We start from the raw sequence: 19,562 nt of genomic DNA on the forward strand, positions 1-19,562 counted from the left end.
GTAGGATTTGTAAAGAATTTATTCGTAAATCAGGGTGGAAAATCAGTATTTGGTCAATAACAAAAATACAACTCAATACTTTGTAACATAACCTTTGTTGGCAATAACAGAGGTCAAACGTTTACTATAGGTCTTTACCAGGTTTGCACACACAGTAGCTGGTATTTTGGCCCATTCCTCCATGCAGATCTTCTCGAGAGCAGTGATGTTTTGGGGCTGTCGCCGAGCAACACGGACTTTCAACTCCCGCCACAGATTTTCTATGGGGTTGAGGTCTGGAGACTGGCTAGGCCACTCCAGGACTTTCAAATGCTTCTTACGGAGCCACTCCTTTGTTGCCCGAGCGGTGTGTTTTGGATCATTGTCATGTTGGAAGACCCAGCCTCGTTTCATCTTCAAAGTTCTCACTGATGGAAGGAGGTTTTGGCTCAAAATCTCACGATACATGGCCCCATTCATTCTGTCCTTAACACGGATCAGTCGTCCTGTCCCCTTGGCAGAAAAACAGCCCCATAGCATGATGTTTCCACCCCCATGCTTCACAGTAGGTATGGTGTTCTTGGGATGCAACTCAGTATTCTTCTTCCTCCAAACACGACGAGTTGAGTTTATACCAAAAAGTTCTACTTTGGTTTCATCTGACCACATGACATTCTCCCAATCCTCTGCTGTATCATCCATGTGCTCTCTGGCAAACTTCAGACGGGCCTGGACATGCACTGGCTTCAGCAGCGGAACACGTCTGGCACTGCGGGATTTGATTCCCTGCCGTTGTAGTGTGTTACTGATGGTGACCTTTGTTACTTTGGTCCCAGCTCTCTGCAGGTCATTCACCAGGTCCCCCCGTGTGGTTCTGGGATCTTTGCTCACCGTTCTCATGATCATTTTGACCCCACGGGATGAGATCTTGCGTGGAGCCCCAGATCGAGGGAGATTATCAGTGGTCTTGTATGTCTTCCATTTTCTGATGATTGCTCCCACAGTTGATTTTTTCACACCAAGCTGCTTGCCTATTGTAGATTCACTCTTCCCAGTCTGGTGCAGGTCTACAATACTTTTCCTGGTGTCCTTCGAAAGCTCTTTGGTCTTGGCCATGGCGGAGTTTGGAGTCTGACTGTTTGAGGCTGTGGACAGGTGTCTTTTGTACAGATGATGAGTTCAAACAGGTGCCATTCATACAGGTAACGAGTGGGGGACAGAAAAGCTTCTTACAGAAGACGTTACAGGTCTGTGAGAGCCAGAGATTTTCCTTGTTTGAGGTGACCAAATACTTATTTTCACACCCTAATTTACGAATAAATTCTTTACAAATCCTACCATGTGAATTCATGGATTTTTTTTTCACATTCTGTCTCTCACAGTTGAAGTGTACCTCTGGTGCAAATTACTGACCTCTGTCATCATTTTAGGTGGGGGAACTTGCACAATCGGTGGCTGACTAAATACTTTTTTGCCCCACTGTATATAGCTGGTGTTGTACATATTGATAAAAGGCTTGTATACAATATTCAAGTACTGACCCAGGAATGGGCAATACTGGCTAGGCTAGTTAGTTAAGTTGCCCTGTATTGATTGGGGATTTCAGATAATATCATGCCAAGGTGTGGCAAAAAAAGGGCGGTCCATCCAAACTGTCAAGAGCGTTTAGGTTTTGTTTTTAGCTAGCACTAAGAATCAACCAGTTAGTCCATTGACAAAAAGTGTACTTAAAGAAATGTAGATTAAAACTACCAAAAATCTGCACATTTGAAATCCGACTTTGAGTTCAGAACAAACTGATCTTTCTGTTATGCCAAAAGAAGCAAAAAAAAAAAGAAAAATCTGGAATCTGCGAGTAAGTGGTGCAAACTTTGAGTCAAAAACCACCCAGATTTTTCAGTGTATCATTAACATTGTTGGCTGCAGCCCAATAATACCGAAGCAAAAGAAAACAATACCAGTTAAAGATTTTTTGAAGAGAAATCTGCCATGATTGCAATGGCAAGTCAGCTCTTCTGATCTAAGGCACCATACCAATGTTCATTTCCACAAATGACATTATCACCATTCTTACAGCAGCCATCTTAAGTGTGCCATCCATTCATGGCTATTCAAGAAAGTTGATTTGAAAGCAATCTCCGGTGTCTGCAATTCTGCAAGGCAGACATTACACTGGGCACGGGCAATGTTAGAAAAGACACAACATAGCAATAAATATAGAAACTGAGAGACAGGGGACAGTGATAAAGGGAAGAATAGCAGCAGAGAGTGAAGGTGGACATCCTGTACGGGAGGCAATCGGCGCGCAGGTTGGCTGTCCTTTATGACTCTCAGGGCTCATAATAACTGAGCTAAACGTTTATATTAACACAGCATATCAGCCTTGCCATCAGAGCAGTCAATGATAGAGAAAAAAAGCACACATAATTATACCGGGGGCCTCGAAATGAACTGTCGTTAGTTTCATAAACATACAGAAGGAGGGAGGGGAAACGTGAGAGAAAGGGAGAGAGAAGCAAAATCTAATTTACCCCTTCAAATCACATTCATAGGCTGGGACTGTCAGGGACCTCCTGAGAGTAAAAGATGAGGGAGAGAGAGAGAGAGAGACAGAGAGACTTAGGAGGTGGAAAAGGTCAGGGGACCTCAGCTTAGAGAAGATAGCCAAATATTATGTTAATATGGACTCCATTTTACATACAGAGCTAATCAGCGTGGCCCAGAATTAAAGGGGCAGATAATTAATTCTAGAGTAAGGGGTTATCCTCTTTGCCTATTGTCTTTGCAGGAAAGAGGAGGGCAAAGAGAGAGCAAGGACAGAGAAAGGGAGAGGAGTCCCTCAGCCTGTGTTGAACATGCAGTGATAAGGGACGAGCCGGGACATGGGAGGAAGCGAGAAGTGACAGAAAAGGAGAACAGGGGAGGGATTCAAAGGAGAAAGTGCAAAAGTATGTTGGATGGAAGTCACACAAAGGCAAATCACAGAAAAAGGTCTCGGCGTGGCAATGATGTCTGCCAGGGTGATTTTCTTACACCTTCTTCACATCTATTCTCTCATTTCTATCAATGGAAAAAAAAACACACTGTGAGGGATGGACTGACTGGTTTGGGCACATTCTGGACGACCATCAATGCATCGGAAGGTGTGATAATGGTGTTTGATAAGTGCACTTGATATATATCCTGTCAGCAGCATTGTGAACTACAGGGCAAAGGTGCTGGGCTTGGAGGTGATCTGTCCTAACAGATAATGTAAGTCAGTGAATCATATTGTGCCCTAAATCCAATTTTTCTCTTACAAAAAAGTGCAAATAAATAACAGAAGGATGAGATGTCTTGATTTGTTTCTAATCCAGCGTCACCTGTTTATTATTTATATCTACCTATCTGATTTAAGTGACTTAAGTGACTACAGAGGGTTGTGCGGTCAGCTGAGCGCACCATCCGCTCCGAGCTCCCTGACCTGCACTCAATCTACAGCAGGCGGTGCTGGACTAAGGCCAGGAAGATCGTGAAGGACCTCAGCCATCCCAACAACAGACTGTTCTCTCTGTTGGGGTCAGGAAAGCGATTCCGCTCCCTGAAGACCAACACAGAGAGACTGAGGAGGAGCTTCTTCCCGCAGGCGATACGGTCTCTCAATCACACCACCACACAGTACTGACCCACACATATGGTTCTTACACACACACTGGACTTTCTGGACATTGTTTTTGCACAACACTGGTCACTATATTCTTCATTTCCAGTTAATACTTGTACAGCTGCTGTTATTGTGTATATATTTATTTAGATTTAGATTTCTTCATACATTCTTATATAGTTCTATATTGTGTATTGTGTATTTTGTTGTACAGTTATTTTATTTTCAACTTTAATTTATATATTTTATCTTATTCTTCCCAGTTAAATTTACCCTTCATTCTAATTTGTGTTGTACAGTTATTTCATTTTTAACCTTAATTTATATTTTATTCCTTCCTAGTTAAATTTACCCTTTTTAATTTTTCATATTTATTTCCTATCTTATTCATAGCCTTTTCCTTTTTTTGTTTTCTTTAGGTCACGAGCAGTTGTCCAAGCATTTCACTACATATCGTACTGTGTATGACTGTGTACGTGACAAATAAAATTTGAATTTGAATTTGACTTTGAACGTGCTGTGGTTGATGATGCTAGGCGGGCTGGTCTTTTAGAACCTGCTGATCTGCTGGGATTTTCCAACACAACCATCTAAAGAGTTACAGAGTGGTCCAAAAAAAAAGAAACTATTAGCATTAGAGCATTTCTGAAGGCACAACACATTAAACCTTGAAGCAAATGGGCTCCAGCAGCAGAAGATCACACCATGAAGACTGCCTGGTCTGATGAATCCCGATTTCTACTGCAGCATTTGGACAGTAGGGTCAGAATGTAGTGTAAACAAGTCATCAGATCTCAATCCATTAGAGCACCTTTGGGATGTGGTTGAATGGGAGATTTGCATCATGGATGTACAGCTGAAAAATCTGCCGAATGATGCTACGATATCAATATGGACCAAAGTCTCTGAGGAATGTTTCCAGCAGTTTGTTGAATCTAAGTCACGAAAAGTAAGGCTGCTCTGAAGGAAAATAGAGCTCACCTAGCAAAGTGTAACTAATAAAGAGCCCAGTGAATATGAGTATTTAGTGGTAATATATTTCATCCATTTGCTTCCGCTTATCCTTTCCAGGGTCGCTGGAGCCTATCCCAGTTGTTATAGGGGGAGAGGCAGGGTACACCCTGGACAGATCGCCAGTCTAACACATAGAGACACAGACAACTATTCGCAAACCTATGGGCAATTTCGATTACTCAAGTAACCTATCCCCACTAACTGCATGTCTTTGGACTGTGGGAGGAAGCTGGAGTATCCTGGGAAGAACCCACACAAACACGGGGAGAACATGCAAACTCCACACAGAAAGACCCCGGCCTGATGGTGGAATTGAACTCAAGACCTTCTTGCTTTGCGGCAACAGTGCTAATCACCGTGCCACCGTGGCCCGGTGCTGCCCATATATATATTTCATGTAGTTTCATTTTTCCTCCCAGAAACAAAATGTATGTATGGTTGAAAACAAGATGGATAAGACATGGTGTAAATTTGATAATTTTATTCATTTTATATGGTCTTTTTACCCTGACCTTTTTAGTTACAAGATTGCATTATCCAGCAGAACCCTTCTAAAGGTGTACAAAATTTGGGGTTTTTTCATTGCAGTACAATGTGGTAAACTGTTACACACCTGAAAGCTCGGTCCTTCTTTATTTCTCTGCTTCAAGAAGCTGAACTGATTCTCTGTCTCTGCCTCCATTATTCCAGGCTCCTGTTTATACCACGCACACCCGTACATTCACTCTCACACACTCGCGTGTACATGCTGAATTGTCCAGCATGGCGTAATGTAACTTTACACACAGAGAGAAAAAAACCCACACCACGCAACAGTGTCTTATTGCATTAATGTGACACTGCACAAACAAGAAATATTTGTACATGCATGTTGTACTGCGCACCCAGCTTAGGTTGAGTATGCCCTGTTTACATGGACTAATGTCTGTTAGCAGGTACTTACTTTGAAGTATCATCCCACCATGCCTGTAGAGCAAGCTCAGATTATGTTGAGGCTGTCACTAAAGGGTATAAACATAGGCCTACACAGACGTGTACCCACACTCACTCATGCACAGTCAAAACCACATACTCACACACACACAAACGCCGAGAGCCTACATTGTATCAGTCTCCCTAAGCAGTCTAAATGCATCGTCTAGCTGGCCTCAGAAGGTGTGCATCACCGTTCTGATTTACATACGTGAAGTGCAGCAAATGCAGCCTGATGTTTTCACCTCTGCAAAAAAAAGATTACACCGGCTGGCGCTTTGCAACATGAAACGTTCCAGCTGAAATGTAATTTTCACCCCCATTGTTGGGGGATGAAACCAGACAAACGACAAAAGATGGGATATGACAGAAGAGATACGGCAGAGGGAGAAAAGAATAAAAGACTGGGAGGAGAGAGGGAAGAAAGGATAAAAGAAGGGAGATCCAAGTGTTTGATATTCCAGGGAATCACAGCTCAACGGGAAAGAAACCATATCAACTGGTAAAATAAGATCATGCATAAACTGACCTGCGAGGTAAAAACAACAAAAATGAAAAAAAAGCCTGCTTCCAAGTTTCCATGTGAACCTTCCTCTTTTTTCCCCTCTCTGTTCTCTTTATTCAAACTCCAACATTTAACACTGTATTTAACACTGTTAATCAATTGACCCCCATTGTGGGCTAATCCCTAACTGTGCCTAATTCACTGGGCTCAAAGCGTTATTCGACTTAGCTCTGTTCACTATCTTTTCAATGACATTTACCCAAATGGGACTAATATGGCCTCACCAGATTCACTTAATTTCCATCTGCTCAATTTGGTGAAGGATGAGTATGAATATGTGGCAAAAGAGGCTTGATTCATCCCTCATTTCTCTTGTTTCTTCTGCAACCAAAGCGGGGACATTTCCACCTTCAAAAATAGTATTTACAGAGTGGAAGACACTTGAAAAAGCTTATGTATTTTAACCAAACATGCCATAATATCTTAGGATCTTGTAGAGAAGGAAAAGTGAAGCCCAACAATCTCAAAACAGTTGAAACAAAACATTGGCTTTCTTTTGCCTCGGTAGAGTTTTAGTGTCTTTATAAATTTCAGCCAATGTATTTCATAGAAGCAGTGTTTTGCTGGTTAACTCTGAGCCGTGTTCAATAGTAATGCAATCATCTGAGTTTTTACTCCATTTTCTGTCTCTTCTAGCTCAAAGACCAGAGGACCAGAGTGTGCAGCTGAGACATATGCATGAAAAAAATACAGATTAAAAACACAGAATCTTATATATGTGGTTGCTGAATAAGATACCAAATTACCATCATTTACGTGCATGGTTTTAAACAAGTTTTTGACAGAAACTGTTTCTTATCATCAAAAAAACAAAAACCTGAGCAAATACAAACCAATTTTTGAAATAAAAAGTAACCGCTTCCTAAACCTAATATCTGGTTGTGCCAGTCTTGGCAGCAAGAACTACAATGAAGTGTTTGCAATAACTGGCGACGAGTCTTTCACATCACCGCGGAAGAATTTTGATCCCCTCTTATTTGCAGAACAGTTTTTTAATACAGCTACACTGGTTTTCCAACATGAACAGCCTGTTTTGGTCATGCCGAAACATCTTAATAGGATCTCAATAGGATGTGAGTCCAGACTTTGACTAGGCCACTCCAAAACCTTCATTTTGTTGTTTTGAGCCCTTCGGAGGTGGATTTGCTGGTGTGGTTAGATCATTGACCTGCTGCATAATTCACTTGATCTTAAGCTTCAGAGCACAAACTGATGACCAGACGTTCTCCTTCAGCATTTTCTGTTAGAGAGCAGAATTTATGGTTCCATCAATCAGTCGTCGAGGTCCCGAAGCAGCAAAGCAGCCCCAGGCCATCAGTCACCACCACCACGTTTGACTTATGGTATGACGTTCTTTTACGAAATACCGTTTTATGCCGGATGTCACAAGTTGGCTGCCATTTTTGGCCAGGCTTTTTTCTAATGTTGAATCATGAACTTTGACCTTAACTGAGTAAGGTGAGGCCTGCACTTCTTTAGATGTTGTTCTGTGACCTCCTGGATGAGTCGTTGATGTGGTCCTGGAGTAATTTCCAAAGGCCAGCCACATTTCTCCATTTGTAGATAACGGCTCTCACCATGTTTGCTGGAATACCAAAGATGTCAAAGAATTTATTTGTCAGCTGTTGCTTTGAATTTTGGCATGATGCGCTGCTTTTTGAGATCGTTTAGCCTACTGCACTTTGACAGACAGGTTTTGTTGAAGTGATTTCCTGATTCAAAAATTAGGCCTGGATCTAGCTGTGGAAATGAAATCAAGAACTTGTTCCACATAGGACCAGTAGGGTTTGGATAGCTCTTTTTTTGCCCCATAATAAATGAAATCATCATTTAGTAACTATATTTTACTCAGGTTATCATTGTCTAATTTTAGAAACTGATTGATGATCCGAAACATTTAAGTGTGACAAATATGCAAAAAACTATGACTTTTTTTTTCTCAGTACAGGATGTTTGAGAAGGAGAAATAAAAAGAGGGAAGATTAAAAGAAGGAGAGCATAGAGAAGAAGTAAGAGAGGAAGGGGAAGAGGAAAACAGAAAAGAGAGAAGAGATAAATGATAAGATAGAGAGCCGAGAAAGAGAGTGGGAGAAGGAAAAAAGGAGGACAGAAAACGGGAGATAAAGAAGAGGAAAGAAGGAATGAAGAAAGGGCGATAGGCAGTCGTGTAGGTTATTTCCTGGTGTCATATCTTTAATGTGAATTTTGAAATCTCATCTTGTTTTCTGGAATCTAATGAACATAATACAGTTCTGCCATGGCACCACACATAACAACGTGCCATTACTTGATCTCACCCTTTCTGGAAGTCACACTGACATAGTTAAATCTCAATAAGTGCAAATAACAGACAGCAGTACATCATGCCCGCTGAGCTAACCTCTGTGCTTTTGAATTTATCAGTAGTGCGTCAGCAGATGGCATTAAGATGACATGCTAGTGGTGTAAACAATACACCATATACTATATTGTTGCTTGTCAGGGGAATATTATCTGCAATTTGCCTTCATATTGCATATCTCTTCCTCTCAGTGAGGTACTGGAGGATCATTGCTTCTGATGAATCAGGAATGAAGAAACATTTACTCCGAAACATTGCCTTGGTTGTTGGCAATAACAAAGTTCTGGCCCAAATGAACTCTAGCTATGTAATTGTAAGGGATTTTTTGTTGTTATTGAGAAGCGTTTTTGTACAATTACTCCCATTTCCACTGTCAGATATATAAGCCATTGGAAGGGCAGAATGCACGATGGTTATCATAACTCAGAAATGCATTAAAAAATAACTACGCTGCGGCTGTCAAAGACAATTGCATTTACACACGCGCACGCATCCACACATGAGTGAGCACTTAGGCGCACATACGCACAGATGCAAGCCCACTGAGGCAAACATGCACACACATTTAAGTGCACACATACGGAGAGAGAAGGTGTTCCCACAGATAGTGGACTCGATGTTCTTAATCCGAAGCAGACCCCATCTGTCTCCCATTATAAAGACTCTGCTTTAGCCCCAAGAATGTCTACATTTCATAAATATTATCTGGGCCTGGCAAAGCTGGCCGGACAAAAGCCAGAACGCAGAGCATTTCTCAGGGCCGCATCAGAGCATAATTAGCAATCATAACATCATCCCTACATGCCATGCAGTCTTATTCTCTAGAAGCTTCTTAATTGCCTTGAGGTACAAACAAAAAAAATAAAGAAATATCTATTTCCTTAACCTAGAGAACATAATTAGATAGCAGGAATAACAGCTTAAAAGTGGGTCAAGTAATCCTGAATAAACAAAAAAAGTTTAATGAAATTACTCCACTGGACATGAGGGCAAGCTATTTTCCTCTGCTTGAAATCCCCCACACACACAAACACAAACACACACACACGCACACACACACACACACGGTATTGAAGGCAGCAACAGCCCTTTGGGCAAATGAGGTCTGGGGTCAAACATGTTCCACTGTACAAAAATGTTGTCCTTCAAAAAAAAAAAAAAAAACCCAAAACAGAAACAACTGAAAGAAATATCTAAACTGTTCACCTTTCATTTTCTACGGCTTAAAACACCCCACGTGCAGGAGGGAGGAAACAGCAGATGATATACTGAGGAGCAGGGGGAAAAAAAGATGTAAGCTCATTACTGAGACAAGTTTTAAAACCAGAGAGTGGAGAAAAAAAAGAAGAAAAGTAAAAGTTAAGCACTTCCTGAAACTTCAGCTTCCTTTCTATCTATCTTTCTTGAAGAGTTTACCCCCTCCCTGCCGTCACCACCACTACCACCTGTACCCCCCCCCCCCCCCCCCCCCTTCTCTCTCTTACTCATTCTCTCTCTCTTCACTCTCTTTGAGTTAAGGAGGGTAAAGTAATCGTAATGAAATGACCCCGCGAGGCACGATGGCAGCCCTTGCCTGATAAGTTATTCCTGACTGGCTTTTAAGCTGCTGTCAAGCAATTTCCCTTGAAACCTTGCTTTGTTTTTTAAGGATGGTGTGTGTAGTTGCGGTGGTGGGGGTGTTGGTGGTGTGTCTGCGTGTGTGGTGATGGCGGCGGTGGTGGTGGTGGTGGTGGCGGTGTTGGGGGAGGGAGGTGGGTGGCGGCAGAGTGGAGGGGGATGCTTTGACACCCCTGCTTCTCTCCCATGAGGGGTACACAGATGACAACCTCAAGGTATAGGTATGTGTGGTATGCCTGTGTGTGTGCATGTGAGCGCGTGGGTGTGTCTATGTATGGGTGCAGCGGGAGACATCTCATAGATGACAATCCCGCTAATTGAAATGACAGATTATTCTAATGTGCAGAAAGTCATTAAAAACCCTGCTGCCGTTTTTCTTCCTCTTTTTTTTCTGTTTCCCCTCGCAGAGAATATTTCTGACTCTAAGTCTGAGCTGGAAAATCTGCACTTAAAGGAGATGTTAGCTTTCCTTCCTTCAAGCTCATGATTATTATCAGGATCACCTGCCACATAGTTAACATCCAGGAGATACTTTTCTAACTTTCGCTCAAATGAATGCCACTGCTAAGTGATAAAGTTCGTGGGGTTGGACAGTGCATTTTTTTTCATTTCCACATGAAGCCGTCGAGGGTGCGTGCTCTGAGTGGATTGATAAGCCACAGTATTAGTGATTATTCAGGGCAACTACTGCATGTGCAGCAGGATTATTTCAGCTTACCACTGGCTTTGAAAGCTAGGACACATTCCCAGCACTTCTTGTGCTATCTTGCCGAATACAATGCACATGCTATATTGCATTATTTTTAGCTCTCCACATGTGACGACTTTGAAAGAAGCCAGAGTCGAGCTACGACAAGCCATAAACCAAGACATATCTGCGCTCTGTGACATCCAATATCCCTGTCATTACCTTGAAAATTAAGGTCAAATGTCACATGTCTGTTTTTGTTCTCCATCCCTTTCCCAACTACCCCTCAGCAACTGAGTATGAGTGAGAAGTGAATATGTGAGGTGTAAAAATGAAGTTTGTCGCAAGATGCAGGGTTAGCAGTGAAATCGCGCAATGCACGGCTTGATCCAAAACCACAATAGGCTGTCTTAGTTAGCGTTGATAAGTGTTGCCCGGGCTCTCCGTAAGGGACCTACTGTTCTTTTTTTAAGTCAAAGGCTTGTCAGCACATAGAGTTCTGGCACGTTGTGCATGACTTTAAGATCGTGAATGCAAGGCAGATAGGCGCAGTAAATTTCTCTGCATCCAAATACTTCCTCTTTTCTGTCTGAATCGCAAATATCCCACTATTTTTCAATTTCCAGTTGTCGCCTTTTTTTTAACTTTATTTTTTATTTTTTTATTCCGCCCCCCTTCTCAAGCAGGCAGGCTACACTGATATGGCGTCACAAGATCCTAAAACATTCTGCTGGCTGATATGGAATTTCTCCATGCAATAGATCCAGACAGCTAAAACACCAACCGGGGACACATTTTTCCATTTCTTTCCTCTGTCTCCTCTCCTCTCCAGCTAGTCCTCCTCCATTGACATTCAGCGGAGGTAAATATTTAACAGCATGCTATTGAGTGCCGTGTGCAGTGTGGCACAGGCCAGGCTGCGGTAGAGATATGTATATAGACAAGACTGTTTTATTAAGAGTCGCTGCAGACATATTAAGGTAAAGTATGCCTGACACCTAGGGAGGAAATTGCCAGTATATGACACTATTCCTCAATACTGTGGCAGCTCGCCTCGGTGCAATTTTGCACAAGGCGAGTGACAGAGAATGACACGCAGAGCGGGCGGGAGAAGGAATGAGAGAGGGATGAAATGCTGAGAAAGTGTGCAGGGTGGTTCGAAACAGGGGGGTGTGTCTTCAGGTACGTGCACAAATGTGTGTGTGGAAGTGTGTGCAATGTAGGTGGCATGGTGTGGTGGCATGCAGAGTTTGTAATTGCCTTACCCCATGTGAGGGATTGGCCTAGAGATAGTGCTGTTTACCTGCGGTCCACTATGTTTGTTGTTTGTGGGCGTGATGGAGGGCGAGGGACTGCGCTGAATGATTAAGCTGGAGGCGCTGGTGTATATGCTGTAGGCAAATACACAGCAGTATATGTACAGATAGACAAAAGAGGAGAATAACATCCACACATGCGCAGACGCAACACTTTCGTGAGGCCCTTGAGTAGTTGCATTTATAGTGGCTTTCATATATTAAAATTCCAACCTTTTTTTTCCCAAAGAAACGCGCCCAAATCGAGAGTTCTGGTGGCTTAGCTCAAAAGGTTCTTCTGCAACACATTCATGCTTCATGGAAAACTGATTGCCAGTCCAAAAGATCAGCTTTAGATGGAAAAAAAATCTGTTACCTAACATCATAAGTATGTCCGAGCATAAACGCCTGAAAATAGATATTCTTCCAGGAGTGTTCAGTTTAATTTATGACTCAGCCATGAATCATTATGAATCAGACCATTTTTCACGTTTTTTTTTCCCATGTAGGCCTGTTACACAAACACATGTGCACCCTGACACACAAACATTCACACACAAACCAGCCTTCTAACACTTAGAAGGCCAGTCCCGGCACAATAATGTGGTCCCATTGTTGACACGTAGAGGGCACTGTTGCCTACAGTGTCAGACTTGGTGAAAGTCTGGCCTGCCTGTGCTGTCTGATGGCCTGTCTTTCCCCTTGAAAAGACACCAATTCACACAATTACATTCTAATTAAAAAGAACAACCTAATTAACCTAGGGAATGTATTCCATAATTCGGTAATTTTCACACGATCATCCTTGTGCTTGTAAATTATAGGTGATAAAAGCAAAAGCAGAAATTAATGCCACTTGCTAATTAAAATGGGGAGATAAACATGGGCTTATGAAAATGGGGGAATTGGGAGAGACTTTATAGTTTTAAGTAGTTTTATTATTACCGTGTCAAATATGAATTTGAGTCGTCATATTTTCTTTGAAGACTCAAAGCTGTGATTGGGATGAGCGGAGCATCACACAGCATGCTTTGCTCCTTGCCAACTCCCCAAAGAGACAGATATCCAAGCGCTGCACTATATGCAGAACAAGAGCCTAGCTGAAAGTGATACCCCAGATCAAACTGCTATCATAAATTCTTCATAATTCAATAAAAACAGAGCGCAGACTTTGTGTTACTAATACATTTCCATTGTCTTTTCTATAATCTTTTTTTTTTTCCAGAGTCCCGAGACACGCTGTTGTGCGCTGGAATGGCAGCACTTGACTGCTCCTGACTTGTGATTCGAAAATTGAGCTAAAGGACAAAGAGGTGAAGCGACAATGAAGTGGAGAGACGCAAGGAGCGAATGGAAGCACAGACTAGTGGCACACTTCTGTGGCTCATCATCACCACCTATTCCCGTTTAGCAATATATCTGTCAAAGCCCTCATCACCATCACACGGTAGAGTCTTCGACTGATAATGACCCATTTAAAGTAAATAGCTCTGATCATCAGCATAGCAACCATTATCATAGATATATGGCCAAGCATGTGACTACTGAGGTGTCACCAGCAAACTGAACGTTCGTAACTTGTGCATGTGTGTGTCTGTGTGTGCAACTAAACATCCAGTTAAGCAGCATTAACCTACAGCTATAGCTTTTAGCTTAATACGATACTCCAACGCTCCTCTGGCAAATGGCCTAACTATTCAAAAATCAATTTCTGTTATATTACGAAACACATCTGATTCATCAGTTGAAATGACTAACTCCAATGTATAAAGCAAAATTTTAAATTACCATTAGGGTTCGTAGCATTAAAAAAAAATCATACTAAAAGCGACTGAAATTATAAGCCTACGCTTGAAAATGGCATGTAATGATACTTATTTGATTCAAAATTCACAAAAGAATCACGCGGAAATATTCAAAATCTTGGTGAAGTACAATTGGAAGTTTAAGGAGTCACAATATTGTGTTTCAGCATATATGGCATACATGGCTGCATTTACTTCCAACTTAAACCATTTAACTCATGTGGACATTTGCAGAAATTGAATTTGGAGCACTCCAACGTATGTCTGGTACTTTTATACTATATATCGCATATATACTTTATTATATTAAAAAGTGCAATAAGGAAAAGGCTGGTGCTCTGTATTTTATGTCTATTTTGAATCACTCGGTGTTTGCCTACATTTATTAGATTTAATGTAATCAGGTAAAAGATACTGTATATATCAATATGCAGATCCATATGAACGCTAGTGTTATGCATTAGCATAATTTCATGCATACTGCATGCCTAAGTATTGCATCTTTTAGTGCTGGTCACAATCAATTGGGGGACAGCATAAAATGTTCTGATAAATTATTCTGCTACAAAACTACCACAAGAGAGCTGTTTCAAAATGACCCAAATGTAATCTCCCAGAATTAGCTGGACCATGATGTGTGGCGAGCGCACACCCTCCTGTCCTTTACTGGAAATAATATATATTACACCAGTGCTTCAGTAATTATGTTTTAATAAAATCATTTATTTAAAATACAAACTTTAATGATGTTTTTTGATTGATAGTATGCTTTAATGGCTGCAGATCATGTACAACAAAATCATGCATGCTCACACACATACACATACACACAAGCATACATGTGCAGGCAGTTCAGGTGGTGTGTGCCACAGCCTGAAGCGATCTGTCTGCTGCGGTGACTCTTGACGCCCCTTCTATTTCTGTCAGACCATCAGCCGTAGTAAAAAAAAAAGAAAGAAAAATTTAAGAAAAAAAAAAGTCACTTGTTTGCTTCTGGTTCTGTAACGACCGAGAGTTTGCTTTAATGACCCAGGGTCCGAGGGCAGGAATAAATGCTTCTTTGCTTCACAGGCAAAAGCTGTGAAGAGAAGCCCTAAAAAGGATTCAGTATCACCCATATGACAAGAGTGCTTTCAGATACATCCGCTGAATGCCAAAAGTGCCAAAGCCACAGTTTTGATACAGCAGTTTTGGTAATATATAGCAAATAACGAAAGAATGTTTATGTTTGATCATATCCGAGCCTCATGTACTACATGACCCTGCAGAGTTTTAAAATCAGATTACCCAATGTTCACCTGTTTTTAATTACGCTTACTGTGTGTGGAATTTCAAGCACTGCACAGGGGGGGCTGCAGGCGTCTCGAAAAGGTTTTACTCTCTTGCACATAATACATATACATATGTAAAGCTATATGAATCATACACCCGTTTTCCTGTCTTTGTACTTCTCATGCTTCCTTTGCCTCGATTATCTCCGCCTGGACCAAGTTTATTATAAAGTGCACATAATCCTTTTCTTCTTCTTTTTTTTACCTTTAAGACACAAGTCCCAGGTAGCTTTATTATTAATTCACAAAATTACCAGACTATAACTTTGCATTGCTGTGCATATTCTCTTCATTACGCTTGTTCCTTCAACCATTCAGTCTGAGGTTTGTATAATGAAGATTTACTGTATATTATGCAGATAGAGACCCTTTTTTCCCTTCAAGACAGCCAATAAAAACTTACTTCAAGTCATTCTGTGTCAGGGTCTAGTCAGAAAATTAATGCAATAAAAACACACATATGTCCTTATAAAAGTTAATGAATATAAGTATAAACAGTGGGACATCGGCATAATTTCGCGTATATTGTGAGCGGGGCTAAGTTAGTTTGTCTGGACTGCTCTGGCGGCAGCGAGCGCTACAGAGGAGGTAGTTAGGGCCTGGTTCTCTGCCAAGCTAAACTCCTGAAGCATGCAGAGGGCTAATGCTCTGCCTCTGATGTGTGGCACTGAAAAACCACAGGACCACTCTCAGGGTCCACTAAAACTCCATCACTCACTCACACCCTGGCAGAGACGGAGAGATGGAGCGAGAGCGAGACCCATCGAGGGAGAAGGCAGGGTAAGAGAGTGATAGAGGTGAAGGGAGAGGGGGAGAGAAGGAGGAAATAGAGAGAGTACAGTCACAGTGTTGCGACCGCGTGATTGAGGAATGGCTGCATATGAGGGGGGGGGGGGAGAGAAAAGGGGAAAAGCGAGGCGGAAAAATAGAGCGGCTGTATAGTCGAGGTGTCTTAATGCATATTCCACTCATCTTTTCTCCTCTAAAATTTCTCTTTCCTCAATGGCGGGAGAGAAATCAGATAGCCTATATCAGATGGAAACCAGTGGGAGATCCTGGAGTAGATCAAAAGGTGTGGCTGTGGCTTAGATAAGTCTACCCACCATCCAGACACAGTTCATCTGTCTTAAATGGCTGCTCATTTCTCTTGTCAGATAGGGGTAATGCTATATATAGCAGTGATTAAGATGTCTGAGGCAACTCTCGTAGTCTTTAGTCAACAGGAGACTTCCAAGGCCTCTGCTAGCACTCAAAGGGTATTTGTTTTAAATTAGCTGTTGTTTCAGGGTTCTATGCTTTCTGACACAGTGATATAGCCGCGGTATACGCTTTCATTATGGCACACATCTACTTAGCTGATCTTGTTAAAGTACAAATATTATGCTGGCTGAGGTACGCATGGTGATTTCACTGTTTGCTTTTCAACCAAGATGAAGCCAAGAAAAGTAAAACTTCTGGCACCGAACTGCAAGATGTGTTTTTATGCATTTGCCGAGCTACGATGACCCTGACAACATGCTGATACCTTAAGATGAAGATATATGGGGTTTTTTTAAGTCACCTTTAAGAGTAATTTGAAGCTTAAGTGGTTTATGTCTTATGTTATACTTCGCTTACTGTATACACCAATGTCCCATCCAACTAAGTCATTTTGTCAGATCTGACAGTAGCGTCTGTCATTTCCTGGAAAAACTGTTTTCTAAAAAGTTGATAACTCATCCTGCACTCGGGGGGATGTACTAATTTTGTGCCTAATGAAATGGCACAAACTGCCGTATCAGTCCTGGTATAGTGTGAAAGGTTCGTGCTTGAGAATGGTGTGAGTACCAAGTGTGAAAGAACGCTAAAAGCTTATTCCGTGCGACAATGGTCAATGCGAATTTCTCTGTTGGCTTTCATTAAATTCCTTCCTACACTTTATTTATTTTGTCTTGCAGCAAAAGAATTCTCACAGAACTCACTCCCATTACATTTTCTAAATGTTTCAACAATATGATAAGCAATGCATTTATATCATTTTATATTAATACATGCCATTTAAATCTTTGTTTTGGAAATAAGGCAGAATGTTTTTTGGTAAACTGAGAAGGAAAAATAGCCTAATATGGGTAAAACCTCTGCTCACAGAGAGACTCTTCATCTCTCTGTGAGCATATATTTAAAAGGTTAAATATTTTAATTCAAATGAAGTTATTTGGAAGATTCTTCACTTAGTCAAAAAACAAAGAAAAAAATTAAACAGCTCTTGCTGCAGGTCAGTTTTTGTAACTACTTGCAAACTTCAGATATTGCGATACTTCCTTTCTTGGGTTTTAATATAATATGGAATGTCTGGCCAAGTGTTACATTACGATTAGACGGGTTTCGACACGACCAGCAGATGCCTTTATTGCAGGAATTGGCCTTTTTAGTGGCCTTCAGTGAGGAAACTTTCACTTCAGTGTCAGTTTGTGAAACCCGTACGGCGCTTTTGCAATCTCCAAGGCCCCTTCACCGGTATAGCAGGCCAAAAAGGACCGAGACTCGCACATATGTACTTTCAGCATGGAGTCTCTTGCTACTGCTGCATGATGTCACTGGCAAACACTCGACGTGGGGAACACACGGCCAAACAGCGAAACAATTTGTTTAATCATAAAGTGCATTTACATAAGGCAATGGCTGCATAAATGAATGCATAATTGAACAGGTTAATGCATAATGTAGTGCTCCCCAGGGACAATAAATAAAGTGCCTTTTGAAAATGTGCGAGACAGAAAAAAGATTGCGTGAGAATGAGGGAGAGAGACGACACTACCCGCCAAGCGCCAACAAAACATGAAACACGTTCAGCGAGACAATGCCAAGGCCAGCAGAGTAGAGAGAGAAAGGGAGAAAGAAAGAAAGGAATATGGCAGGAAATAAATAAATAAAAAGGTGAAGCCTTGCTAAGAGGATTTCAGGACATGCTTCGTTTCTTTCCATAATCTGTCTATTAGCACCAAAGTATTTCCAGCTCTCATAACCATGGCAGCGACACTATTAGTGACAAGCTCACACACCAATACAACTTAACATAGTCTCCTGGGAATTTATCCTTTACTTTCTGTCTCCTCTCTTTCTTTTGCCTCTTGTTTTGTCTTTCTCTTTCTTTCCTTAGCTACCACTCTTTTTTTCATTCTATTTCCTCTCTTCTATCTCATTATAACACTACCACTCTCTTTCTCACTCTCAAAACCCTGCGTGATTTATTTTGTTGATACACACTTGGCTTGTCAAGCAACAGCAGATATTAATAAGTGTATAATCTCTAATCAAGATCAGAGCAGAAGGGGCATCTAGTGATCAGCACAGACACATGATTACAGTTCTGCTATACTGTCATTAGTACACTGCAGCTTCTCCTTTGGTGAGAAAGAAAGGAGAAAAAAACCATGACAGGATGTGTAAATGAAAATCACGCTGTCTGTGAAGGTCAGATGGTGAATTTAGTTCTTTTTCTACTTACACTAATTTTTTTTATGGCTTTAATCTATTCCAGGTAAAGTATGCGCAGGCAGATTTGCACAATAAAACGGAGATATGTCAGTTCTGCATTATTCTGCTTACAACTCGAGCCTTGTTTAACAACTGCACTCCAGAAATGCTGACTACATATGCGACCAGTGCAAAACACCACATTTCACATAGTTTTCACACATTGTTGTAAAAGAATTATTTGTAAAGGTTGCAGCACTGCGTGACTAAAAAAACCCAAATAAAAGCAACAAAGACCTCAAAAACAATACTTAAAAACGTTTTTAACAACCGATACTGAATGTGATGGAAAGATGCTAAAAGCCTCAAAAACAGGCCCCAGATGATTATGTTAATTATATAAACTAGGATGTTATTGCTGAAAATGATTCAGTTTGACTTTTCATCAGCAGATGCAGACAGTAAATAAATAAATTCAATATGAAACAGCTGATGTTCTTTAAATGTCTGGAAGACTGCAGTTCATCAGTGAGTCAGTCCCTATCAACTGAACCATGCTAACCTTAGCTTACAAATTACCGTTCAACCCTTTTCATCAAAATATGATGAATACTTTCTCGCTTCTAGATAGGTAAATAAATAGTGACAGCTATAATGTTTTATAGGGAATACAAATGAGTGACATCCACAGACAGTATAAAACATGGACGTAGATTCCAGGTCAGAATAATGAAGCCAATGAGGAAGCGCTTTAAGACTGCATTGTGTCTGAAGGTCACCAGATGGCGATAGCTGTAGTTGCAAAAACCCTTCCGGTTCTACAGGGTGGGCCATTTATATGGATACACCGTAATAA

The sequence above is a fragment of the Rhamphochromis sp. 'chilingali' genome (assembly GCF_963969265.1).
Source record: "Rhamphochromis sp. 'chilingali' genome assembly, chromosome: 18".
Classification (NCBI taxonomy): Eukaryota; Metazoa; Chordata; class Actinopteri; order Cichliformes; family Cichlidae; genus Rhamphochromis; species Rhamphochromis sp. 'chilingali'.